This window comes from Camellia sinensis, chromosome 15 (genome assembly GCF_055761805.1).
Source record: "Camellia sinensis isolate YWXY chromosome 15, ASM5576180v1, whole genome shotgun sequence".
NCBI lineage: Eukaryota > Viridiplantae > Streptophyta > Magnoliopsida > Ericales > Theaceae > Camellia > Camellia sinensis.
The window spans coordinates 699,231-724,718 of record NC_138975.1 but is presented as its reverse complement, the minus strand read 5'-3'; the positions used below and the strand labels follow the sequence as shown (position 1 = coordinate 724,718).

At 43.9% G+C, this 25,488-nt stretch overlaps 1 pseudogene; it reads right to left on the bottom strand.

The window, feature by feature from the left end:
* Positions 1-675: 675 nt before the first annotated feature.
* LOC145813818 (phosphatidylinositol 3,4,5-trisphosphate 3-phosphatase and protein-tyrosine-phosphatase PTEN2A-like) lies at positions 676-24,182 on the bottom strand (annotated as a pseudogene).
* Between the last annotated feature and the right edge of the window lie 1,306 nt (positions 24,183-25,488).

Here is a 25,488-nt window from a genome sequence, read left to right as displayed (position 1 = left end):
TCTAGTATAGAATAGCAGTATGAACTGATAGTCCTAGTGTTAGGATGTACTGTTTAATTATTTTGATGATTATGGAAACTTCTAGAATTTTCTGGCAGCTTGTTCAAGTCATGGTTAATTTCCCATTGTTCTGCTCGTGTTTTAACAAATGGTTATGCGATAAGTCCAGTGGATAAATATTTGGAGACCTTAATTTGTGTCATTCATCATTTTGTGTTGATCTTATCCTTCCAGCAAGATTGAACGGTAATGACATCAGTGTTTTTTCAGTTCTTATGTTATTATGAGTTGTATGAGAAAATTAATTTTCTTGCAAATTTCATTTTCCTACAAAACAAATTTAGAGTTTTTTATTTTTATTTATTTATTTTTTTCATCTTAACCGAGCCAACATAGTAGTACAAGCAGCAGAAGCCTCTGAGTTTTCACTATAGAACTTTCAGAACAAATTTTTAATACAGTGAAATAGTTGGGTGTAGGGTCAAACTATTATGATCTATGCTAACTTGCAAAGGAGAGAGTCAATGTGACCAAAAAATATAAATGAATTCAATAGATTCAATGAAAATACTTTCCCACCTAAAGCAGGAAGAAAAAAGAAACAAAAGTGAAAAATTGTTTCCCAATTGTTCAACTACGAGAGTTTGGAACACAAATGTACTCACCAGATGAATCTCAATGGTACTTCACTCTTCCAAAATCTTCATCATCTCCAAAAGTAAAAACAGAAGCATCAGCTGCAATTGCTTTTATGTCGTCACTCATCCTTCCCGACTCCAATCTCCCAGCCCCATCAATTTTTGCTTCATTGGACACATTACTCTGCCTGGACTCCTTGCTGAGTGACAGAGCCGTCATTTGATGATCCACTCTTGGGCCAGATTCAAGATGTGCAGGAGGTCCAGCTCCAGAGTCTGCTCGAGCTTGACTACTTTTTGAAGACACGGTTTCCTCTCCATCACTGTCAGAGAATACATCATCATCAATGTCTTGGTTTTCAGAAACATTACTTTGATCGGGAGTAGTGGCCACCCCATCACTTGACGAAGGAGAATTTCCCACTCTTCTGTCAGATCCTTTGCTCGGCTATTCAGCTTTTTTCTTTATTGGAATAGAACCGTCGTAGTCTATCATTATGATTTCAAGCTGGAATCCCGGGGAAGGAATTTTCGTTTGCAAAACACAATCAGTGAACCTTGGATCTGAGTGAATAAAAGCTAAAATGCAAGTGACAAGAGGGAGAAAAGATCTACTGTTAATACGTCTACTTCTCTCACATTTAAACAATACATATAAAGAAGAAAAAACTTCACAGATATGTTGTGGAAAATGTCATAATGGATCATGAACTGAAAGTGTCACAACATGAAGGGTGCACTATTTACCTTGTCAAACCCATCAAGATCCAAATTGTATATCACAATTCTATTTTCCATCATTGTTGTATTCAACCAACTGAAAGAATAAAAATTAAAAAGAAAAAATGAATGAATGAAATGTAAAATCTGCATTCCTAGTAAAAATTGAGGCCTTGGAAAGAACCTAATGGTTTGCATATCAATTTCTTCTGACAAAGAGAGCAATATTCATAGTGACACTTGAAATGACTAGGGAAAATCTGCATGCTCATTCATTGGTGGACAAAGTTGATAAATGAACCTAAAGATTTATCTTTCCTTGGCATTCTAGGCATATCTGGATCGAAATTATATGCTATTTATGGTTAAGAATGCAAGTAACGGAAACAAAAGAAGAAAGAAGGTCTAGAGGCCAGTAGAAATCTCCTTGACAGTCATGAAAATGGAGCTTGAAATCCCCACTCAACTCTATCAGACCAGGTTCCCCTGGTAGAGCAAAGACCACAATCCCTTTTTTTTGGTGCACGGATCCAAAAATCTTCCGGCTGCAAAAATGAAACATATGTATAAGTTGGGACACATGAGCAAACAAAATGATACATTACTACAAAGATATTAACAAATGAATCCAAAAATTCACTCACTATGAAAAAAAAAAATGGAATTGAAAGAATATTTACCATTAGATCCTTCGTTTTTGGATGTTTTTTCGTTGAGAATAGAATTCTTGTATAGTAGTGAAAATGTGTATGTATGATATAGCCACATAGGAAAAGAAGAAGAAGAAGAAGAAGAAGAAGAAGAAGAAGAAGAAAAAGAAGAAGAAGTAGTGAAATAGTAAAAATGGCATATTGTGAATAGCCTTTTTAACAGTGACATCAGCGTTCAAATTTCTTAAGTAGACTTTTAGTTTATTTTTAGTTTCTTTTCAGTAAAAATCCAAAAAGAAAAACAAACAAACACATCAAAACTAGAATGACAACTAAACTCGGATTTTAAGCCAATGAAACTCTTATTTCAAAGATAAATCTCATCTCACCTTCAGGCTTAACAACAACAAATCATGCATTCACAAGACAACTTTGAAAAAGTGACATATAAAATAAGAGAAAAGTTAGGGATCATGAAATTTTTTTCATGAAAATGATGGCAAAGTGTAGGTACATAAAACGGTCTAGGCTTCAAAAAGTTCCCCAATAAATAGTCAAACTCAGCCTTTCAGGACATAGCCAACAAAAAAAGTGCATTAGTTTCAAAGCTGTCTCTAATTCATTAGCCTAAAATATCTCTCCCTAAATCCTAGTGTGGACTCCAAGTTGAATAAAAATAATTCCAGTTCTTTATTTATTTATTAAATAAATAATAAATAACTGAACTCTCTTTCGTCTCCATATATTGATCTACCATGTCACCCCTATACTTGAACATAACTACGTACAAATCAAGTGCTTAGGGAAAGACAAGAGCAAAAAACAGTAGTAAAAAGCTCTTGAAAACAAATATGTAAACAACAATTGCGAAATAAATTATGACAACTTGTTGGATTGTAGCCAAAGCAACACAAAGGCACCCAAAGTGAAATTTGCCAACTGATAATGAACCTATAAAATAAATGTAAGACTAATTATTTCTTTAGATTCAAATGTCAATGGCACTTGGGAAGAAAAGAATGAGTAGGAAGGGGTGTCATGGATTACTGTGATGACCAGTTATAGTGATGGAAGGCCTAATCCAGTATGGGCAGTTGACGAGCCGAAATCCCTTAAGCATTCACCTACGAAGAGTAACTTTAGTACATTCTCAAAGATCAAAATGACATATTTAGGGAAAGATTATTAGAAGAGTACCTACGTCCAGGTTGATTTACACCATTGAAGTATGTTAAAAGGCGCTCAAAGTACTTTACATTTCTCTGGAAAAATAAAAAAATATGAGAAGTAATTAAAGAAATGTAATGTAATTACAAGATTCGATCAAAGTAGTTGACTAACAATTTGGCTTGGAAGAATTAGACCCTTTCCATCTAGGCATCGTTTCTGGTTATAGTACTCAATGCACTCCTCAGCTGTTGGGAAGAACTGTAGAAGGAAGCAAAACAGGGTAATAACAATGTTATAAAAATGGTGACACATAAAACCACTACGAATAACAATTTTCCATCTAAACACAAAGAACAACACTTCATGCTTTTGACTTCTAAATCTCACCTTAAGAAAGAGGAGGAGGCTAGAGATCATTAATCCTGTCCTTGCCATACCGGCTTTACAATGAACAACTACAACATTCAGAATGTCCTTCTTTAGCCATGTGTAAGCACTTTGACAAAACAGAGTTATGAGTTCAATCGGGGGGCAATTATGCACCAATATGAGGATCTAGTTTCCAATAATATGCAAAAATCTTCAATTTCATATATATATATATATATAAGAAGGGAATTAAACACTTCTTATGGAACTGGAAAACTTGATACAAATGCTTCAAAAAGAAATTTAATGTGCACTGCACGAGATAACAAGCTGCAACATAATCAGATCAGTATTCAACTAAAATTTGGAGCTCTAGGATTAACCACTATTGATATTTAGTTAAGGCTACAATTAGTTTTGAATACAGTAAAAATGCTCAAAAGACAAATGATGGTGAAAATCGCACCTTCCCTTCAAATAATGAAGCATCGTACAATCTCTTCGAACAAAGATTGTATACTTTGTATTTTCCCTACATATAAAAGGTTAATTGCAGATATCAGGAATTCCGAGTAAATAACAAATGATATATGCAGTGAAAACGAGCCCACAAACATCAAAAAGCACATTCATTTGAATGGCATTTTCCACTGAAGATAGAAAGACGTATTGACCATGACATCATGTAGCAGCAGGCTGAGGAAGTAGAAAGATCAAAAATACCAAATGCAATAAAACCACAGATCCATCCAAGAAATTTAGGACCATATCCATAACAATATTATGAACTTGAGGAACACCCTTGGTCACAAACAGCCCTTCTATAATTGTCACAAGAATCCTAACCCAAAGTCAAATAATGTCAAAACATACTACTTTCGAATTCAAATTTAGATGTTTACCTTATGATGAGTTTCAAAAAACTTGATCACTTCTTCCATGTGATTGCAATAGAAACCCCGCATCAAATTTCTAAGACAGTATTAATATAAATTTATATACTTGTCAATAATCAGATTTGTGGTAGCCGAATAAAAGCAGACGCAGATAGGCAGTGTATATTTTCCCAATCAGTGTATAGTATGCATACGGCCCCGCCCCTAATGTTTCAGATGCCGAATAAGTCGAGCAGGGGGCCGATTAAAAGTTGGAATACGGCATAATGGGGGGGCCGAGTGAATAAGTACATGACAGATCAAGAGCGGGCCCTACCTAGAAGACCAGGAGCGTATATAAATAGAAGAACGACGAACAAGAAGAGGTATGTGAGAATTAGTACGCTTAACTTAAGACACATGCAATCTAGAGAGCATACACTGACTTATCTGTCGGAGTGCTAGTTCCGGCACCCCGACCGGAGTGTTCATTCTTTTTCAGGCTACAAGCTTAGGATCTCGAGCGTCCCATTGGATCCAAAGAGAATTTCCAAATTACCTTTCCCACAATTGGCGCTGTCTGTGGGAATACTCAAATACATCCATGGCAGGCATAACAGAAGACCCTCCGACAGTCACTGACGAGACCACACAGAGAGACAACCTCACTCCAACAAACATTCTTGGATCAGAGACTATCGTCGCAAGACGCACCTTGAACTTCGACTCACCCTCTACTTCAGCGCATGAGACAATACAAACGATCATGGAACAAGCAAAGCAAAATGAACAGAGGTTGGAGAACATGATCGCTGAGAACGAACGTCTCCGTCAGGATTTGGCCTTAGAAGTGGCGAAGTCCAAACAAGCTGTACACCAAGATCCGGAACGACCTCTGAGGGCAGGTGGTCGACGACCTCGAGCCTGACAACATGACACTGATAGCAACTTTGACTCATTATCCCCGGAGCCCAAGAAGAAGGGACGACCCGAAACTACCAATTCCTCTGAAGAGAGTCCACGTATAAGGCATAAGCGAAGACAAAATGGTTCAGACGAAGAGGACCAGCACGATCCCTTTGTGCGTCGGATCGCAAAGGCAGTACTACCCAAGAAGTTCAAAGCCCCGTCGTTCAACTTGTACGACGGGAAATCAGACCCCACTGATCATATCCGTCATTATAAGCAAGCCATGACGCTGCATGCAGACGACGAGGCTCTCATGTGCAGAATATTTCGGAGCAATTTGGGGCCATTGGCCGTCAGATGGTATTATAAATTGGAGCTGGCGTCAATTAAGAGTTTCCATCAACTATAGAAATCCTTTCGGGCAAGATTTATCACCAACGAGGTCCATCTGAAGCAAGCTGACTCTCTCTGGGCAATGCAGATCCAGCTGGGAGAAACTTTACGAGCGTATTCGGCGCGCTACTGGGAATGTTTTAATCTTGTCGATGATGCTTGCAATGACTCCATGGCCATTACCGCCTTTAAAATGGGTTTATATCCTGATAGTGCTCTCCGCAGTTCCTTGACTAGAAGACCCCCCAAAACTGCCTAGTCGTTGATGAAGAAGGTTGAGGAATACTACAAAGTGGAAGATGACGCCTTACGGGTTAAAGCCGGAAACATGGCCAACAAGACGGCCCCTTCTGAAATTGCTCACCCGTTAAATTCTGTACCACCATAGAGCCCTGAACCACAGCATCGGGCTAAACGAGACAAGAGACAGGATTCTCGCTGATCAAGTGACCAATGCTCCCACCGAGCAAATGAACAACTGCAAGTCGATAGCAGGCGCACAAGGCGCGCAGACAAGAAACATACGGAGTTGTCAGAGCCAATCAGCGCGGTTATGTCCAAAGTCCAACACCTTCCGTTCTTCAAATGGCCGTCCAAAATGGTGGGACCTCCCGACACGAGAATATGGGATAGGCTGTGCGAGTATCACAAGGCTCATGGCCATGATACTGAGAGTTGTTATGCAATGAAGGATCACTTGGAGGAATTGGTACAAGATGGTTGGCTACAACAGTACGTCCGAAAAGGCAACTCAACCAAAGCAATAGCCTTAAGACAGGATTCACCTCCACTCGGCGTGATCCACATGATATACAGCCTGCCAATGTCATCCGTGGTGCATACGATTCAGTCGAATCCCGACCCTTAAATCAATTCACTCAGCTAAATGGCCCCATGAAGCTAGGAGCATTGCTTTCGATGATTCAGATTTGGCCGGAGTGACACTTCCCCACATCGATCCCTTGGTAATCGAGTTACACATAAACTGATTCACCGTTGAGCGTGAACTCATTGATCCGGGGAGCACATCAGAAGTTATGTATTACAAGACATTCACCAAACTCGGCTTCTCCGAATCGGATCTTTCTCCGGCTCCTTATCCACTATTCGGCTTCAATGCCAATCCAGAATACCCGTTGGGAAAAATCACATTACCCGTTCGAGCGGGCTCTCGAACAGTGGATGTGGAATTCTTGGTCGTCAAGCTGCCATCGCCGTATAATCTCATCATGGGGCGAACTTGGTTGCATAATATGCAGGCCGTGCGAAGCACCTATCATCAGCTGTTACGCTTCCCGACAGAACGCGGCATTGAGCAAATCCGTGGCTCCCAAAAATCGGTACAGGCATGTTATCTCCTTGTTGGAAAGACGCCAAAGGAGTTGCAAGTGAATTCTATTAAGGTGCCGGATCAGGAGAGCCTCGACGATGTTGGGTGGCTCCCAAGTGAAAAGGCCACGGAAGCCCTAGATCGAGTTGAATTGGACGGAAACCCAGACAGGTTCTTCTTGGTCGGCGCCTCCCAGAATCAAGCCGACAGACAACAGCTAATTTCCTTCCTGCTCGGCAACCTTGATGTATTTGCGTGGACTCCATATGAGATACCGGGTGTAGATCCGTCTATTTCACAGCACCGTTTAAATGTTGACCCTAAATGCAAGCCGATTATTCAGAAAATCCAGCAGTCAGCCGCAGAGCACACTGCCGCCGTTGTTGAAGAGGTTGACCGGTTGCTTGACGCCGGGACAATCAGGGAAGTGACCTACCCTACATGGCTCTCGAATACTGTGGTAGTGAAGAAGAAAAATGGGACTAGGGAGTCTGCGTTGATTTCATGGACCTAAACAAAGCCTGCCCCAATGATTGTTTTCCTCTCCCCAAAATAGACGAACTTGTAGATGTGACGGCACGCCATCAGTGTATGAGCTTCTTCGATGCTTATAGAGGCTACCATCAAATTGCCATGCATCCGGAGGGCCAAGAAAAAACTGCATTCCTCACCCCAAGAGGAACCTATTGTTATAAGGTTATGCCTTTTGAGCTGAAGAATGCAGGGGCAACTTACCAAAGACTAGTCACTACCATGTTCAAGGAGCAACTCGGCCACACTATGGAAGTGTACATTGACAATATGGTGGTCAAGTCCAAAGAAGAGCAAACTCATCTAGCCGATCTAGAAGAAACATTGAACATTTTACACAAATACAAAATGAAGCTGAACGCTTCCAAATGTGAGTTTGGGATCGGCTCTGGCAAATTCTTGGGTTACATTGTCAACCACCGAGGAATCGAAGCCAACCCGAGGCAAATCACAGCAATCTTGGAGCTTGGCTTCCCTCGTTCAGTGAAAGAGGTTCAAAAGTTGATGGGGATGGCCACCGCACTCAATAGGTTCATTAGTTGGTCCACAGATCGCTGCCGACAATTCTTTCATACACTACGGCAGGGCAAGGCTTTTGAATGGACCACCGACTGTGAAGCTGCTTTCAACGGCCTCAACACGTACCTCCGATCAGTTCCACTCTTGACAACACCTTCGGCAGGTGACCCGCTCATTTTGTATCTGGCAGTTTCCGACCGGGCCGTCAGTGCCATACTGATAAAGGAAAAGCTAGGAGAGCAACGGCCAGTGTATTATGTGAGCAAGGCAATGGTTGATGCCGAAACACGCTACCTTTTGTTGGAAAAACTCATTCTGGCCCTTATCATGGCAACAAGAAAGTTGATGCATTACTTTCAGGGGCATACCATCAGGGTACTAATGGACCACCCCCTCCGGTCGGTACTCCGTAGTGCAGAAGCATCAGGGCATGTTTCAAAGTGGGCTCTTGAACTGGGCCAGTACGATATTCAGTTTCTACCTAGAACCTCAATCAAGGGATAGGTGCTTGCCGACTTTGTGGTCGAATTCACTGGGGGTCATGCTGACTTCAAGTCTGATAAAATTCGACCTAAGCCGAACTGGAGAATTTATGTTAGGGACATTTGGCTGTTGTACTGTGATGGATCATCCAATCAACGGGGCAGTGGAGTTGGAGTAGTAATCATGGCTCGCGACGGCGTAATAATTGAGCAGGCTGTCAAACTTGGCTTCGAAGCATCAAATAATGAGGCCGAATACAAAGCCCTTCCACTCGGTTTGCAAAATGCACATCTTCTGGGTGCTCGGCGTTTGCTTGTATTTTGCGATTCAAAACTGGTGATCAATCAGCTAAAGGGGGAGTACGCGGCCAAAAATGACCCTATGGCGACTTACATGAAAACGGCTAACTCCTTGCTGGCAAAATTTGTCCATCATGAATTGAATCAAATAACACATGATCAGAACACACATGCAGATGCCCTGGCTTGCCTAGCCTCCGCCATTAACTCAGAGATTAAACGGACCATCGAAGTAGGTTTCATCCCAGAGCCGAGCATTGGCCCTATGGAGGAAGTCCAGGTCAATGTCATAGAGTCAGGACTGAGTTGGATGGACCCGATTGCTATATTCCTGTCTTCCGAACAGCTCCCAGCAGACAAGAAAGAAGTGCACAAGCTACGAAACAAAGCCCTACGATACTACTTGGATCCACAAGGAAAGCCTTATAAAAAATCCCTTTCTGGTCCATACCTGGAATGCGTGCATCCGGACAAAGTCGAAGAGCTTTTGACTGAAATAAATGAAGGCAGTTGTGGCGCACATTCTGGCGGGCGCTCTTTGGTTCATCGAGCTGTGACATAAGGGTATTACTAGCCGACAATGAGAGCCGATGCCGAGTGTTATGGGAAAAAGTGCGAACAATGCCAGAAGTTCTCTCCTCTGATTCACCTGCCTGCTGAAGAGTTAAGCTCCATAACCAGCCCTTGGCCATTCGCTTAATGGGGACTTGACATCGTCGGACCGTTGCCTCGTGCCCCGAGTAACAAGCGATTTCTGATCGTTGCGACTGATTATTTCACGAAATGGGTAGAAACGGAGGTAATAACGCACATCCGAGATACCGACATAAAGAGTTTTGTATGGAGAAATATCATAACGCGGTTCGGCATTCCCAGAGCACTCATATCAAACAACGGCACCCAGTTTGATTGCGGAGTCTTCCGGGAGCTTTGCAGCAAGTATGGTATTTGACCTACTTCTCCACCCCGGCTTATCCACAGAGTAATGGCCAAGCTGAAGACTCCAATAAAACCATTTTAGACGGCATCAAAAAGAGGCTGGAGAAGGCGAAAGGCCGATGGGTTGAAGAACTGCCGAGTGTATTATGGGCTCATCGTACAACACCGAGACGGTCCACCGGGAAAATGCCGTTCGCTTTGTGCTTCGGAACACAAGCAATTATCCCCTTGGAGATCGGCCTCCCAACCTTGAAATCTAAAGTTTTTGATATGGGCCGAAACGATATGATGCTGGCTTTGGATTTGACTCTGATTGAAGAACGAAGAGACCGTGCCCTTGTTGCCGTGGCACGGTACCAGCAGCAGCTTGCTAAGTCATATAACCAACGCGTTCAGCTACGCCGTTATGTACCAGGCGAATTGGTCCTAAAGAAAGTGCTTCCAGCTTCCAGGAAGCCGGTTGACGGAAAGTTAGGTACTAACTGGGACGACCCCTACCAGATCGACTCAATCGCGGGAACGGGGGCTTATCGGCTCGAAGACATGTTTGGCAGAAGTCTGCCACGGCCTTGGAATTCCACACATTTATGTAAATTCTATCATTGACCCGACTTGTGGGGCATGATACTTGTTCTGAATGGTTCGCCATGTACATATTTCATTTTTGCAATGCAAAGTTTCTCGTTTTCTCATCGCGCAATTGAGTTCAAAAGCCTCCGGATTCGGAGCCCCATTGGTGCATGACACCTTTGGGCCGATTAAGCCTCCGGATTTGGAGCGGCCTTAGTGGATATCATGATTGGCCAAACTAAGTCTCTGAATTCGGAGCCCCATGGGTGCATGACACCTTTGGGCCGATTAAGCCTCCGGATTCGGAGCGCCCTTCGTGGATATCGCGATTGGCCAAGCTAAGTCTCCGAATTCGGAGCCCCATCCGTGCATGACACTTTTGGGCCGATTAAGCTTTTAGGTTCGGAGCGCCCTTCGTGGATATCACGATTGGCCAAACTAAGTCTCCGGATTCGGAGCCCCATGGGTGCATGACACTTTTGGGCCGATTAAGCCTCCGGATTCGGAGTGCCCTTCGTGGATATCACGATTGGCCAAACTAAGTCTCCGGATTCGGAGCCCCATGGGTGCATGAAACCTTTGGGCCGATTAAACCTCCGGATTCGGAGCGCCCTTCGTGGATATCACGATTGACCAAGCTACGTCTCCGAATTCGGAGCCCCATTCGTGCATGACACTTTTGGGCCGATTAAGCCTCCGGGTTCGAAGCGCCTTTCGTGGATATCACGATTGGCCAAACTAAGTCCCCGGATTCGGAGCCCCATGGGTGCATGATACTTTTGGGAGCCCCATCCATGCATGACACTTTTGGGTCGATTAAGCCTTCGGGTTCGGAGCGCCCTTCGTGGATATCACGATTGGCCAAACTAAGTCTCCAGATTCGGAGCCCCATGGATGCATGACACTTTTGGGCCGGTTAAGCCTCCGAAATCGGAACGCCCTTCATGGATATCACGATTGGCCAAACTAAGTCTTTGGATTCGGAGCCCCATGGGTGCATGACACCTTTGGGCCGATTAAGCCTCCGATTTTGGAGCGCCATTCGTGGATATCGCGATTGGCCAAGCTAAGTCTCCGAATTCAGGGCCCCATCCGTGCATGACACTTTTGGGCCGATTAAGCCTCCGGGTTCGGAGCGCCCTTCGTGGATATCATGATTGGCCAAACTAAGTCTCCGGATTCGGAGCCCCATGGGTGCATGACACTTTTGGGCTGATTAAGCCTCTGGATTCGGAGCTCCCTTCGTGGATATCGCGATTGGCCAAGCTAAGTCTCCGAATTCAGAGCCCCATTCGTGCATGACACTTTTGGGCCGATTAAGCCTCTGGATTGGGAGCTCCCTTCGTGGACATCCCCATTGGCCAAGCTAAGTCTCCGAATTCGGAGACCCATTCGTGCATGACGCGTTTGGACCGAATAAGAGTCCAGATTCGGAACGCCCTTCGCGGATATCACGATTGGCCAAGACAAATAGCCTTCGAACTCGGAGCCCCATTCGTACATAACACGTTTGGGCTGAATAAGACTCCGAATTCAGAGCGCCCTTCATGACGAAATTTAAAGCATACAAACACTCAAAAGGAAATGCTTTGTTAAGTTGACTTGGCAAAAACCGTATATACAAGTTAAAGCATACAAACATTCAAAATGAAATGCTTAATTAAGTTGAGTCGGCGCAAACCATATAAACAAATTAAAACATGCAAGCATTCAAAACGAAGTCAGTTCTTAAATCAATTGATTTCACAAAGTGTATTAATACAAGTTGAAATACTCTAACATTTGAAACAGAGCGTCTTATTAATTTAGAAAATAAATACATAATTCGCACTTAATCTACATATGATCATTACAAGGTCTGCCTTTATTCGGCGGTTTCCTCATCATCACTCTTCTCAACTTCGAAAGTGAAAAAGGGGAAATCATCTTGCTGGTACAGCGGCGATGCCGAATTCACACCTGCTGCCTGGAGAGCCTCAGCTTCCGGAAGTGCCTTGATCCAACCGTGCTTAAATCCACGATTTTCACATCGGCAAACTTCCTCGGTGAGTTTCTCCTTGGTCTTCTCTATTCCGACCTTTCGGCCATCATGAAAGCCTTTTTCATTGGCCGTGGACCTCGCAGTCTCAATCGCAAACATGCTAGCCGTGTTCCGATCGGCAATGGCATGACTTATTAGCCTCTGGGTCACCCTCTCTTCCACAACCGGGTTAGGATGGCTGGCCGATTGAGACTCGGCAAACTTGATTTTCCTTAGTTCACACTCGGCCTTCTCCGCGCGAGCTTCTAAGTTCCGAATGCGCTAATCTCTCTGTTCTATATCCTGCCGAGCGGCGCAAAGACGCATGCTGATTCATAAGCGGTGTACAGCCCCTTCATCGCCCCATGAACGCCTTCACGAAACACTTAGAAATCCTACCGACCTACCATCGACTGTTGGACTTCGGGTGGAAAAATTTGTCGAGCGAACTCGACTGCCACATTTGGATCACGAACGATTGAATCCGCCTCTATCATTGGTCTATTTTCCACAAAGATCGTAAAACTCAACGGGCATGGTGTCGCATCGGATTCCCTTCCAGAACGGGGTTGAGGAGATCTGCCCCGTGGCTGCTTGTCCCTCCTAGGCGACCTACTTCGACGATGAGGAGATTGGCGTCTCTCCCGATCCCTCGAAGTCCTACTTCCCGTGCGCATAGGTTCGCTACTTTGATTCATATCTCCTTCCAGCTCAGCTAATGTTCTCGCCTCTCCTCTGTTGTAGAAGAAAAGTCTATTTGACATCCACACTTGTTTAACCTTCCTCAACGAACTAGACTGAATTTCTAACTCTGAGCATATAAATAGGACCTTCATGCACGAAGTACACGCCCCATTTATTCCCTACGGGGGCAGCATCTCCGAGGTGATCTCATTAATATTAAAACCTTAATAGCCCGCCGCCGATTGAGTCATGTGCCCCAACCGCCCCATGAACATCTGTTATTTGGCGTTCTAGTTCATGAACCAGTTGGGGCAAGGGCAAATTCACCAATAAAGTTGACTTAAGTGTCCCAGCTGCTACATGAATCGATTTATCAATACAATATTCATGAGTCCATTTTATTCGGCTTTCCAGTTCATGAACTAGCTGGGCAAGGGTAGATTCATTAATCTAATCGGCGTATTTGCCCCAGCCGCCCCATGAACCTCTATTATTCGGCGTTCTAGTTCATGAACCAGTTGGGGCAAGGGCAGATTCGTCAATCGAGTCGGCTTAAGTGCCCTAGCCGCTCCATGAAATGATTTATCAGTACAATATTCATGAGTCCATTTTGTTCGGCTTTCCAGTTCATGAACCAGGTGGGCAAGGGCAGATTCGTCAATCTAATCGGCGTATTTTCCCTAACCGCCCCATGAACCTCTGTTATTCGGTGTTCTAGTTCATGAACCAGCTGGGGCAAGGGCAGATTCGTCAATCGAGTCGGCTTAAGTGCCCCAGCCGTTCCATGAAACGATTTATTAGTACAATATTCATGAGTCCATTTTATTCAGCTTTCCAGTTCATGAACCAGCTGGGGTAAGGGCAGATTCATCAATCTAATCGGCTTATGTACCCCAGTCGCCCTATGAACTGATCTATCAGCACCTCATGAATTCATTTTTATAGAAATTCATCAATCAAATTCATTAATAAAATCGGCTAATAAGTTTGCCGTCTCACGTAGTCTTGACATTTTGTTCTAACTGCTGATTCTTTTAATTATGTACTCATATAACAAACAGTATAAGCAATAACTTGAGAGCATAGAAAATTTTCATTTATAAATTGGACGCTAACAGCGGACATTTTACACATGAAAATCGGTTGACATCCAAAAAAGATGAAAATCTACTAACAAAAAACATTGCATCTAAGATGCCTACCAAAAACGAAAATATGCCTTGATCATTCCTCAGGGTCAGACGCCAGCGGGTCAACGTCCACCTGCTCGTACGGAATCAGTTGTGCCAATGTCACATTCGCAGCAGCGAGGGTTTTGACCCAGCCGTGTTTGAAACCCTGATTCTCAAACTTCAGCACTTCATGTGCATAGCTTTCCAAGGCGGCCTCTTGCCCAGCTTGGAACGCTTTATAAATCTCGGAGTCAGCCTTTTCCCTTGCCTTCTTCGATTCCTCCAAGTCGGCTTCCAGCTTTGTGATTGCCTCTTGGGCTAACTTAAGCACCTCCTCGCCGGCCTTTGCCTTTTCCTCGATGGCAAGCCTTAATTGATCGAAATTTCTAGCTCGCTCGGCCTCCGAGTTGGCTCTGGCGCGTTCCACCGCCACTTGCGCTGCCTCATAATCAGCCCTTTGAGAGACTGCCACAACCTTGTTCTGTTCATTTTCAATTTCAGCTTTCAATAGGCCGATCTGTTCTATGGCGTCGTGTTGACGGCGGCCCATCTCGGCTATCCTGCCCACCGCCTACAAAACAAAGAAACAGCTAACAAATAATTAGAAAAATATTTACAAGCGCGCATGCGTGAAGATGGAAGATTGCAGATAACACAAGTAACGTACCGATATGGCCGACTGAGCGGCCAAAGCAATTAACATTAGATTTGGCTCCACTCAAAATACGGCTCTGTCGACCGGTAGGGATGTCGAGGAGGCCATGCTCAAGACCACAGCCGGGTCCCTCAAAGCCGAGGAGTCTGAGGAAATCGGCATATTTCTGACCCTTGGTTGAATCGTGAATGGAAGGACCAAATCCAACTTCTCAACTCGGGGCCGTTTATCGCTTTGGTCATTTTCATGCTCGGCCTCTCGATCGGTGGGGCACTTTTCGCCCCTTTGATCACCTTCGTTGGCCTACCCCACCTGCTCCATCTCGGCCATTTCAGGGTGAGCCGTCTCTTCGGTAGTGTAGACACCCCATTTTTGACCGACCTTAAGACTCAGACGTCACCAATTGAGCGCTTGGTGATGTTGCATGATGTGCTCGTTCAGAAGTTTCGGAGTTGCGGCCGTGAGCCCTGCCTCCGGACTCCCGAACCCTTTTCTGTGCCTTGTCTCGGTTTGCGAACCAGACTCGGTTTTCTCTGTTTCTTTTCCTGAGGGGAGGGAGAGGTCCTGTAGACCATCTCTCAATGTCCGTAGGCTACATTTGGTGGCCGTAGGCCATTTTTCCCATTTCGGAGTCCGGTTCCCGGTTTTCGGAGCCGTCAGGCCGTGTGCCTCGGTTCGGGACCGCTTAACCATCTCCTATTGCTCTGATTTTTGGCATACATCTTATTTTCTCCCTTTTGAGGGACACTGGGGTCTGAGAAACCCACTTCGTGGCCGAACGCCACTTTCGGTGTTTAACGGGCAGTTTCCGGGGCCCCGAACTGCGTGTTTTGGCCCCCCGAACATTCGTTTTGCATCGGTTTTCGTTCATTTTTGGCAGGTACCTCTGTTTTATCACCAGGAAGGTCACTGAAGGGTGGGAGGCTAGTAATTGTTGCAGCAACCAGTTATCTCTCCTCCGGAGCCTCCCGGCGCCCGTTTTTCTGACTTCCGGGCCAATGTTGAACACCCTGGGGTTAGTGTTGCCAATTTTCAACCACATATCTGTGATCTACACATCTGGGGGGCCCCTAAAAGTTCATGGCCGGCCATTAAGGTCACCTGACCCTTTTGACCCTTTTCTTCCGGGCTAATGTTGAACTCCTTGGACCTTTTTTCTTGAACTTTGAACCACATATCTGTGATCTACACATCTGGGAGGCCACTAAAAGTTCATGGCCGGCCAGTAAGTCAACTTGACCCTTTTGACCCCCTCTTTCCGAGCCATTGTTGAACCCCTTGGGCCCACTTTCTTGAAATTTCAATTACATGGTTGTGTTGTACACACATAGGGCTACCTCCCCAATACCTGGCCGGCCAGAAAAGATGGTTGACCCTTTTTACCCCTAGCCGGCCGGCTAGGGGGTGTGGCCGGCCGGCCACCTCCGGCCAAAGTGAGCGGCCGGCCGTGCTCTCCTCACTGTGCCCTTTCCAGCTGTGGGGCAATATCCCCCAGATATTTTCTGTATCCGGGGGATATTTTGGGAGAGAGTTATGCTCTCCAATTCACCCCCCTTTTACACCCCTTTCTTGCCCTTATAACCAGCTGAGGGTCTTCTTCTTGAGGGTTAGAAAAACTCTCCTTCAAAGCTCCATAGCCAACTCCATCTTCTTCCATCTCAATTCTTCAAAAAACCCTAACTCCCTAACCATCATTCCTTCTACACCACCAAGCTCTACCACCACCATCTCATTTCCAGCAACAAGGAGGGATTCTTGAAGGCTAAAGAGGCTGCAAATCCATCCAAGAAGCAACAAAAGTGTGATTCTTCAAGGGTAAGTAGTACTTTTACCCTTTTGACCCTTTTTCTTGATCTATTTCTAAGCCCCACTTCTTTTTGGTTTCAAGCTCCGGCCCTAACTGAAAAGGGCCATATTTTGATCTCATCTTCACTTCTCATTAAGGGCTCAACCCTGTTTGAGCCTTCCATAATACACTTGCTTCATTGACCCTCTTGTATGTCATGATTTTGCATGCTATTTTTGGCCCATGAGAAATTTATTTTCGAGCATGTTGTAAACTGATATAAGGCTTATTTTGAGCCCCTCTTCAACATTGGAGAAGGGCTCAACATTGTTTGGTGTCTCTATGTGTCACTTGTAGTTATATCCCTTATTTGGCCCCATTTTTGCATAAATTAGTAGCCCTCTTTGCTTCTGTTTTTGGACCTTGGTCCGAACTGAAAGTGGCCTTGTTTTGGCCTATACTTCATGTTTCATTCACACTTGTTTTCTGTTTGGTGATTATTTTGTATACTTCATGTTTTAGCACCTTTTGAGCCTTATTTTGCATCATATTTTTAGCATGTTTGTATACTGATTTTGAGGCTTCCATATACTGTAAATGTTCATATTTTTGGTCCATCTTCAGTGTTGTAGAAGGAAATTTTTCAGTTTGGGTTTAGCTTATACCACTTGCTTCATTACCCCTATCTTGGCCCCTATTCTTGTATGCTATTTTTGCCATACCTATATTTGATGTTTGGCCATGTTTATAACTGGAAAAGTGCTTATTTTGGGACTGTCTAGCTTCTGTATTTGCATTGCATGTCCATGTTGTGCATGTTTAGTATGGCTATAGGCCATTTCGGATGCCTAATGTTGCATTTCGGGACATTTCCTTGCATTTCATGTCATTTCGCTTCATTTCGGGACTGTTTTCCCTCATATTTTGTTGCTGAAATTCCATTAGTATGCTTGCATATCATTTCCATGTCATTTCATATCATTTTATCATTGCCTCGGTTTGCGTGCCCGTGTGCACGCATTTCGAGGCACTTCATTTTCGTCCGTCGGCATCCGATGTGAGTGTGGCTGAGGCTCACTCATGTTGGTATAAGCCCATTTGTCATTTTCCATGTCATTTGCATTGCGTATGCATTGCCTCGGTTTGCGTGCCCGTGTGCACGCATTTTGAGGCACTTCATTTTCGTCCATCGGCATCTTATGTGAGTGCGGCTGAGGCTCTCTCATGTTAGTATAAGTCCATACTTCAGTTTCCATGTCATTTGCATTGCGTATGCATTGCCTCGGTTTGCATGCCCGTGTGCACGCATTTCGAGGCACTTCATTTTCTGCCACCGGCATCCTATGTGAGTGTGGCTGAGGCTCACTCATGTTGGTATAAGCCCATATCATGTTTCCATATCATTTCATCGCATTCTGCCATTGCCTCGGTTTGCGTGCCCGTGTGCACGCATTTCGAGGCACTTCATTTTCTGCCACCGGCATCCTATGTGAGTGTGGTTGAGGCTCACTCATGTTGGTATAAGCCCATATCATGTTTCCATATCATTTCATCGCATTCTGCCATTGCCTCGGTTTGCGTGCCCGTGTGCACGCATTTCGAGGCACTTTATTTTCTGCCATCGGCATCTTATGTGAGTGTGGCTGAGGCTCTCTCATGTTAGTATAAGTCCATTTGTCATTTTCCATGTCATTTGCATTGCGTATGCACCGCCTCGGTTTGCGTGCCCGTGTGCACGCATTTCGAGGCACCTCATTTTCTGCCGTCGGCATCCGATGTGAGTGTGGCTGAGGCTCACTCATGTTGGTATAAGCCCATTCGTCATTTCCATGTCATTCCATTACATTCTGTCACCGCCTCGGTTTGCGTGCCCGTGTGCACGCATTTCGAGGCACTCCATTTTTATCCGTCGGCATCCTATGTGAGTGCGGCTGAGGCTCTCTCATGTTAGTATAAGTCCATGTTTCATTTTCCATGTCATTTGCATCATCATATCATCGCCTCGGTTTGCGTGCCCGCATGCACGTATTTCGAGACACACATCATCGCCTCGGTTTGCGTGCCCGTGTGCACGCATTTCGAGACACATGTCATTTTCTCGGTTTGCGTGCCCGTGTGCACGCATTTCGAAGCATCTCATTTCATAGCATTCTGTATTTTCTCGGTTTGCGTGCCTGCGTGCACGCATTTCGAGGCATCTCATTTTCATAGCATTGAGTATGTTAGGATTGTATCTTTGTTGCATTTCATGCATATCATGCATATTGCATCGTGTCCGGAATAAGAGTTAGCCCGGGCACGGGAAACGAGGTACATTTCGTACTCCGAGTGACGGAATGTGTCTCAATTCCCCAGTCACCGACACCCCGGATTATCCATGATGGAGTTAGGTTTTAGCTGTAGTTTCATGTGCATTCATCCTATATTGAGTTGTGCATTTCGACTCCTCTGCCATCATGCCTCGGTATGCGTGATTGGTGGCACGAGGATCGAGACATGCATATATTTGTGCAAATACATTGCTATGCCCCTTTCCTGCTCTCTGTTGCAGCAAAATCAGGAATCAGCGACTTTTTGGGACTTGGCGCGCATTCCAAGAACAGGTGTAAACAGAGGCTAATTGGGGCATTCCGGTGGATTTCCGCGCAAGACAGTCCGGACATGCATCATCCACCAGAAGCAAGGCAGTCCCTGGCTTGCACGCCAGTTTATTTGCTTTCTAGTTAATTCATTAATTAATTAGAATTCTGTAATATTTTGGACTGTAATATTCTTTTATTTTGGGGACTGTAATATTTGGACTGTATTATTTATTCGGACCCTCCGAGTGAGGGCACAACTGTAATAAGTGTGCGTGAGTGTGATGTATGTCTTCCAACCCCACGTCTTTCTCCCTTTTATTTATCCGCTTATGATGGTTAGATTAGGGCATGTTTAAATTAGCATACAGTATGACAGCATGTTTGCATCATTCATCTGTTTTGCATGCACCGAGCTCGGCGCATCATACTAACTGCATTGTATTTTCAATTCCAAGTTGAATACATGTTAGTTGTAGCATTTCATATGCCATCTTAGAATAGCCGAGCCTACTATAGTTGCATTTTGCATGTGTTGCATTAAGCATTTTTGTATACTTAGGATCATGCATGATTTCTAATGTAGTTCCTATTTTGGCTTGGAGTACTCGGTAAGTTCTATGCTTTAGCATCCTCGCATGCGTGTGAGTGACTGCCATGAATAGCATGCTTACCATGAGGCTATGTGCTTATGTGATATATCTGCCTGAATGCCTGTGGGTGAAGGTTGAGTTGTTTAGATTGGAATAAATCATCGACTGTTTGTTTTAAGCCCACTAGATAGTGGCAAAACCATCTTTTCTAAACCCACCTGCGGGTGGTAAAATCTGCATTTTAAGCCTACTTGCGAGTAGCAAATCATCTTTCAAATAAACAAGCATGAAATGTTTTGTTCCAATTCGGGCGATCCAGTCTATACTTATATGCTGTGTGCATCACATAGTAACCTAGGCTAATAACCGGAATAAGAACACACAAAGTTTTCAAAAATAGATATCACGGTTAGTAGAGGCCGATCTTTGATCGGGCGAGCGGGGGTGCTCACGAAGTGACCTTCCCCAATCGTACCCAAGTTCCCGAGCCGAGGCAACTTTGGTGATGACGGACACGTGGCCTTTTGGCACCGAGTCAGGGTTTCCTAAATTTCCCAAAATAAAATATTTAGGTGGCGACTCTGTATCTGGCAAAGCAGTCCATGTTTGGCACTTCTTTCAAAAATCTGTTTTCTCAAAACGATTTGCCGGATTTGGACTCTTTGGTTCAGATTTAGAACCGTGACAACAAAATCGAGTCCGAGCTGTAGCGAGGTCCCCCGCGGGCTTGTTACAGGTAGTAACCAGAGGAGTAGACTCAGCGACCATGGCCGGTGTAGACTCAGCGATTGCGGCAGGTGGAGTTTCCGATCGGACGGCCTCGGCCTCCGCCTGGCGGTCATCCTCTCAGCGTTCTTCTTCCGCGCAAGTTGCGAAAGTGATTCCCCATCCATATCCTCTGGATAAGCGCCAGGAAGATCTCCTAAGTTTGTAAAAATGTCCTCAAAGACGTCCCCTCTGCCGGACGTGGATGGAGGGTCGGAAAAATTCAGCCCAGCCTCCTTAAACGCCGAATTGAGGGCTTTGTCTACCTCGGTTCCCGATTGGTACGGGTCCTCGGCGATCTGATCGGCTACTTGTTCTTCTGCATGTTCCGAATCAGAGGCTTCTAAACCGATCTCCTTCAGACTTTTAAAGCTGGGGAAGATGAGGGCTGTAAGATGATCTTCGCCTCTTGGAACTGGAATATGGTCTGCTGCCGAAAACGTTGCGTAGCGTCGTCGGCCAAAACCAACACTTTCTTCAATTCATTGCCTGCGCAAACAAAACGGTAAGTACATGAAAGGAGAGCCGAATACACATGTAAAAATATAAGCAACTAGAATGAGCTATATGGCCACCTAGATCGCCTTTTTGCCTTGGCACGGGATCTAGGCAATCTTCATCCTTGCTGAATTCGCAGTTACCTTGAACAACGACCATCACGTCATCAACACGCTTGCTAGAGCTGGCAAGCATGGTCACTAAATGATGATCGGTGTCCTTGGCCCTAAGAAAATAGTGTCCTAGATGGCCAGTGGACTTGGCTAAGACATAGCAATGCCGAATCGTAGGAATGCCTAAGTTAATCCTAAGACGACGGTTTAACTCTATGATCCCCATTATGATGCGAAAAAAATTCACGTTACGCTAGGAAGGGATTAGGCCCCAATGTCGAAAGACGACTCTCAAAAACGGATGAAGGGGAAAACGGATGCTGCCTTCAACAATCGATAGGAGAGGAAAGATGATTGTGCTCTTGTCGCTCCTCTGCATATCGGTGGTGATGGCTTCCACGAGTGACAGATGAACGTCATCGGGGATGGAACAATGGCGTCGGAAGCCGAAAATCCGATCTGAAAAAAGGAGTGCTTTCAAATTATTTGCCATTGTAGCCGGTCTAAGGATTATGCAAAACTAATAGTAAACGAGAAAATGGTATTCAGAGTGAAAGAGAAGAGAACTTACACGTAGCGGAAGGGATAATGAGAGACAAAAGAGAGTTGCGGAGGTCGCGAGGTGGTGGAGTTGTACTAGAAGGCGAACAAAAAAATCTTGAGTATTCAAAGTATCCATTCGAAGAGACAAAGTTTTAAACCATATTAAATGGAGGAAGTGTACGAAGAGGCGGGAACTTGTAATGATGACTAGAAAACATGTGCGTTCTGACACGCTTTGGAATGAGGTTAACCGCCGAATTTTTGACTTTTCAATATTGAAACCAAACACGCCGACTAAACAGAGTTAGTGGGGTGTTCGGGGGGCAATTGTGGTAGCCGAATAAAAGCAGACGCTGATAGGCAGTGTATATTTTCCCAATCAGTGTATAGTATGCATTCAGCCTCGCCCCTGACGTTTCAGATTCCGACTAAGTCGAGCAAGGGGCCGATTAAAAGTTGGAATACGGCATAATGGAGGGGCCGAGTGAATAAGTACATGACAGATCAAGAGCGGGCCCTACCTAGAAGACCGGGAGCATATATAAATAGAAGAACGACGACTTATCCGTCAGAGTGCTAATTCCGACACCCCGACCGGAGTGTTCATTCTTTTTCAGGCTACAAACTGAGGATCTCGAGCGTCCCATTGGATCCAAAGAGTATTTCCAAATTAACTGTCCCACAAGATTAAATCTGACATGAGCCATATTGTTTGTTTACCTCAAGAAATTCAAAAAATCCAGAGCTTATATCACCAGCAGGAAATCCCATAGCAATTATATTCTCAGTTATATAAGTCATATCTAGATCAAATCCTCCTTCCTGAAAACCAGGGCATTATCATGTTGGATGTCATCAGTGACATCTTAATTGAAAAGGAGTTATATTAAGCAAAGAAGTAATATAGACCGTTGAGAAAATGCATGAAATGATTAACTTTAATGTTATAATGCTATTTGATTACGCAAAAATGACGAAACACCATTAAAAAAACAAAGAACTTGAAATCTTCAGAATTGAAAAATTTGAAGTATGCCATAAAATTTGTGGACAGAATCAATCTGTGACATCTTAATACCCAAAAATGTAATGTATGAAGCCAACAACAATGAAAGATCACATCTATTTCTAAGCATATTAAATGGCCATCATGTCAAAAATATTGGCTTGTTGTAAAGCTAATATCTTTAAAATGCTTGTAGAGCTTTGCTTACTAAGGTCAAAATCTTAGCTTACTGTTGGTTAAAGATAACAAACTGTACTGTAGCTTAAGATGAGTAAATGCTACATTTACTTTAATTCTGTATTGAGAATTTTTAAAGTGTTGTCCAGTCTTGAGGTCAATTTAAACAAGTGTTCCATTGTAAGGATTAATTTTGCTCAAGATAGATCATGTGGGCTTGCAGGGCTGTTGGGGTAATTCCATATTTACCTATCAAGTATCTAGCCAACCAAGATGGTGGAATGCGGGATGCTAGAGTTGTTTCATCACTTGAAAGGGTAATTTATTTTGACAGTCATATGTTGGCAAAGCAAGATTATTACTGACAATGACATGAGAAATTACTTCATTAGATACAATTTCAAAAAATATAATAGTTCTTTTGGGTTAAAGGATCACATTATTTTTTTTGTAACATTTCAGTTGGAAGTAGTTTTTCAATCAACTAATTTGTTTATAGATCAAAACAAGGTAAAGCCGACAGTAAGATCCAAGACAAGTTCCCATCATTATATATACATATATACACAAATAAAGATACAATTACCCATGTGAATAACACAAAATATTAAGCACGGATTACAGTCAACTATTCGAACAAGGTGACTGGTGATGAATACCTAAACAGTTCATGGGCATATATGAAACAGGAAGAGTAATTTTATTAATAAAAAATCTTAATTGAAGCTCAAAAAAAATATTTTATAATCTCAGCACTAGTGTCATTAGTAAGCTACCCGATATCTCCTTTTGTTTTAAGAGGCAATATGGCGTGCCTTAACTTGAACCGCTTTCACTGCACTAAGAGAGGAGTCAACAAAACCTTTCTTCAATGATTCTAAAACACTTGATTGTGCAGTTGTTGAGGTGCCTTCAGCTCCCTCATTTTTTCCAGAAGCTTTTGCAGGTAAATGCAATCCCATACTACTGGCAAGATGAGCAAAGGTAGACTTCGCAACATTTCCAGTCTGTGAATCCTCTTGCCCTGGCTGTGGAAGTTTAATATTTTTGGCCCAAGATGAAATGCTAGAAGTAGGTAGCCTAGAAGATGAGCCATCTGCAGAACTATCTTGCCCAGAGATAGCTGGAGCAGAAGCTTTATCACCAGAGGCTTTACCAGGATGCAGAGACGATGAATCAACAATTTCTGAATTCATTCTGCTAACAAAACATATGTGGTCTGAAAATTGGTCCAAATATGTCCAAATATGAGGCCTAATTAAATAGCAGGAAAACAGATCATTGTGCTCAAGTAGGAACTAGAAGTCCACTTGAAGTATAAATTAAGACTAAACATAGAAGAACTACAAATGTTATACCTGGTTTAGTAAAAATAAGAACTACATGTTTCATGTAGAAGATTATTTATGAGATCTGCATTGATCGCCATTACATAGAATGCAAGTTTAGTGGTTGATATTATTGCATGCCCCAAGTAACAAAATTATACGTTGCCTTGTCCAAGACACACTGACACTAAAAGTATGTAGACATCTGTAGACACCCCATTTTTGACCGTCCTCAAGACTTGGACGTCACCGTTTGAACACTCGGTGATTATCCATGTTTGTGTTCGTCTTGAGTTCCCAGAAGTCTTGGCTGCGTGCCTCGCCTCAGGATCTCTCGACCGGACTGTTTCGTGTTTGGCTTTGGCACCAAACACTTGTGTTTTCGCCTTGAAGGGCGGGGAATGGCTTGTTGGCCATCCCCACATTCCACCGGCCTTCCCCTAGCGTCGCCGGCTGTTTGTGAGTGCCACCGGCCATGATTTCTTAAACTCAATGGCCGGTCGGCACTGTATTTGGCCGGTCGGCACTTTATTTTGCCGGCGACCCATTTTGCTGGCCGGTGTGACTCCTTTGCACCCTTGAGGCATGGTGCATGCCAGCTGTGCCAGGTGGAATGCACCATCACTCCTCCCCGTGCAGTTTTTGGCTGGTGTGAGCCTTTGAACCCCTTGGTTCCTTCTAGAAGGATGAACCCTTGGCTAAGCTTCTTGGAGAAGCTTGGCCAGCTGTTTTAGCTTCTCCAAGAAGCCTAGACTCCTTTGCACCCTTTGCCCCTTTCACTTGGCTTCTTGGAGAAGCCAAGAACCATTTGCTTAGGTTATATATAGAGCCCTCCTCCTCCATTGTAAAAGGTTGGGAGTTTTAAACCTAAAAACCAGAGCTTATATACATATATTTGCTAGATATATCATCTCTCTCTATATTTCCCTCTCTCTCCTCCCTTATTGTGTGTTTGGTAGCCCAAAAGTGTATTTTTACCTTACTTTTGCACTAATACACACACCATTACACCTTGCTCCGAGATTGAGAGGCTTTGAGGGTTGATTCTTGAGGTTTTGGACTGATTTTGATCAGTAGAAGGTGGCTGGATCATCTGTTCTTCAAAGTTTCTTCAAGGGTAATCACTTTGCTTTAGTTTTCCCAAACTTGCACTAGGTTTTTACCTATCTTGCTT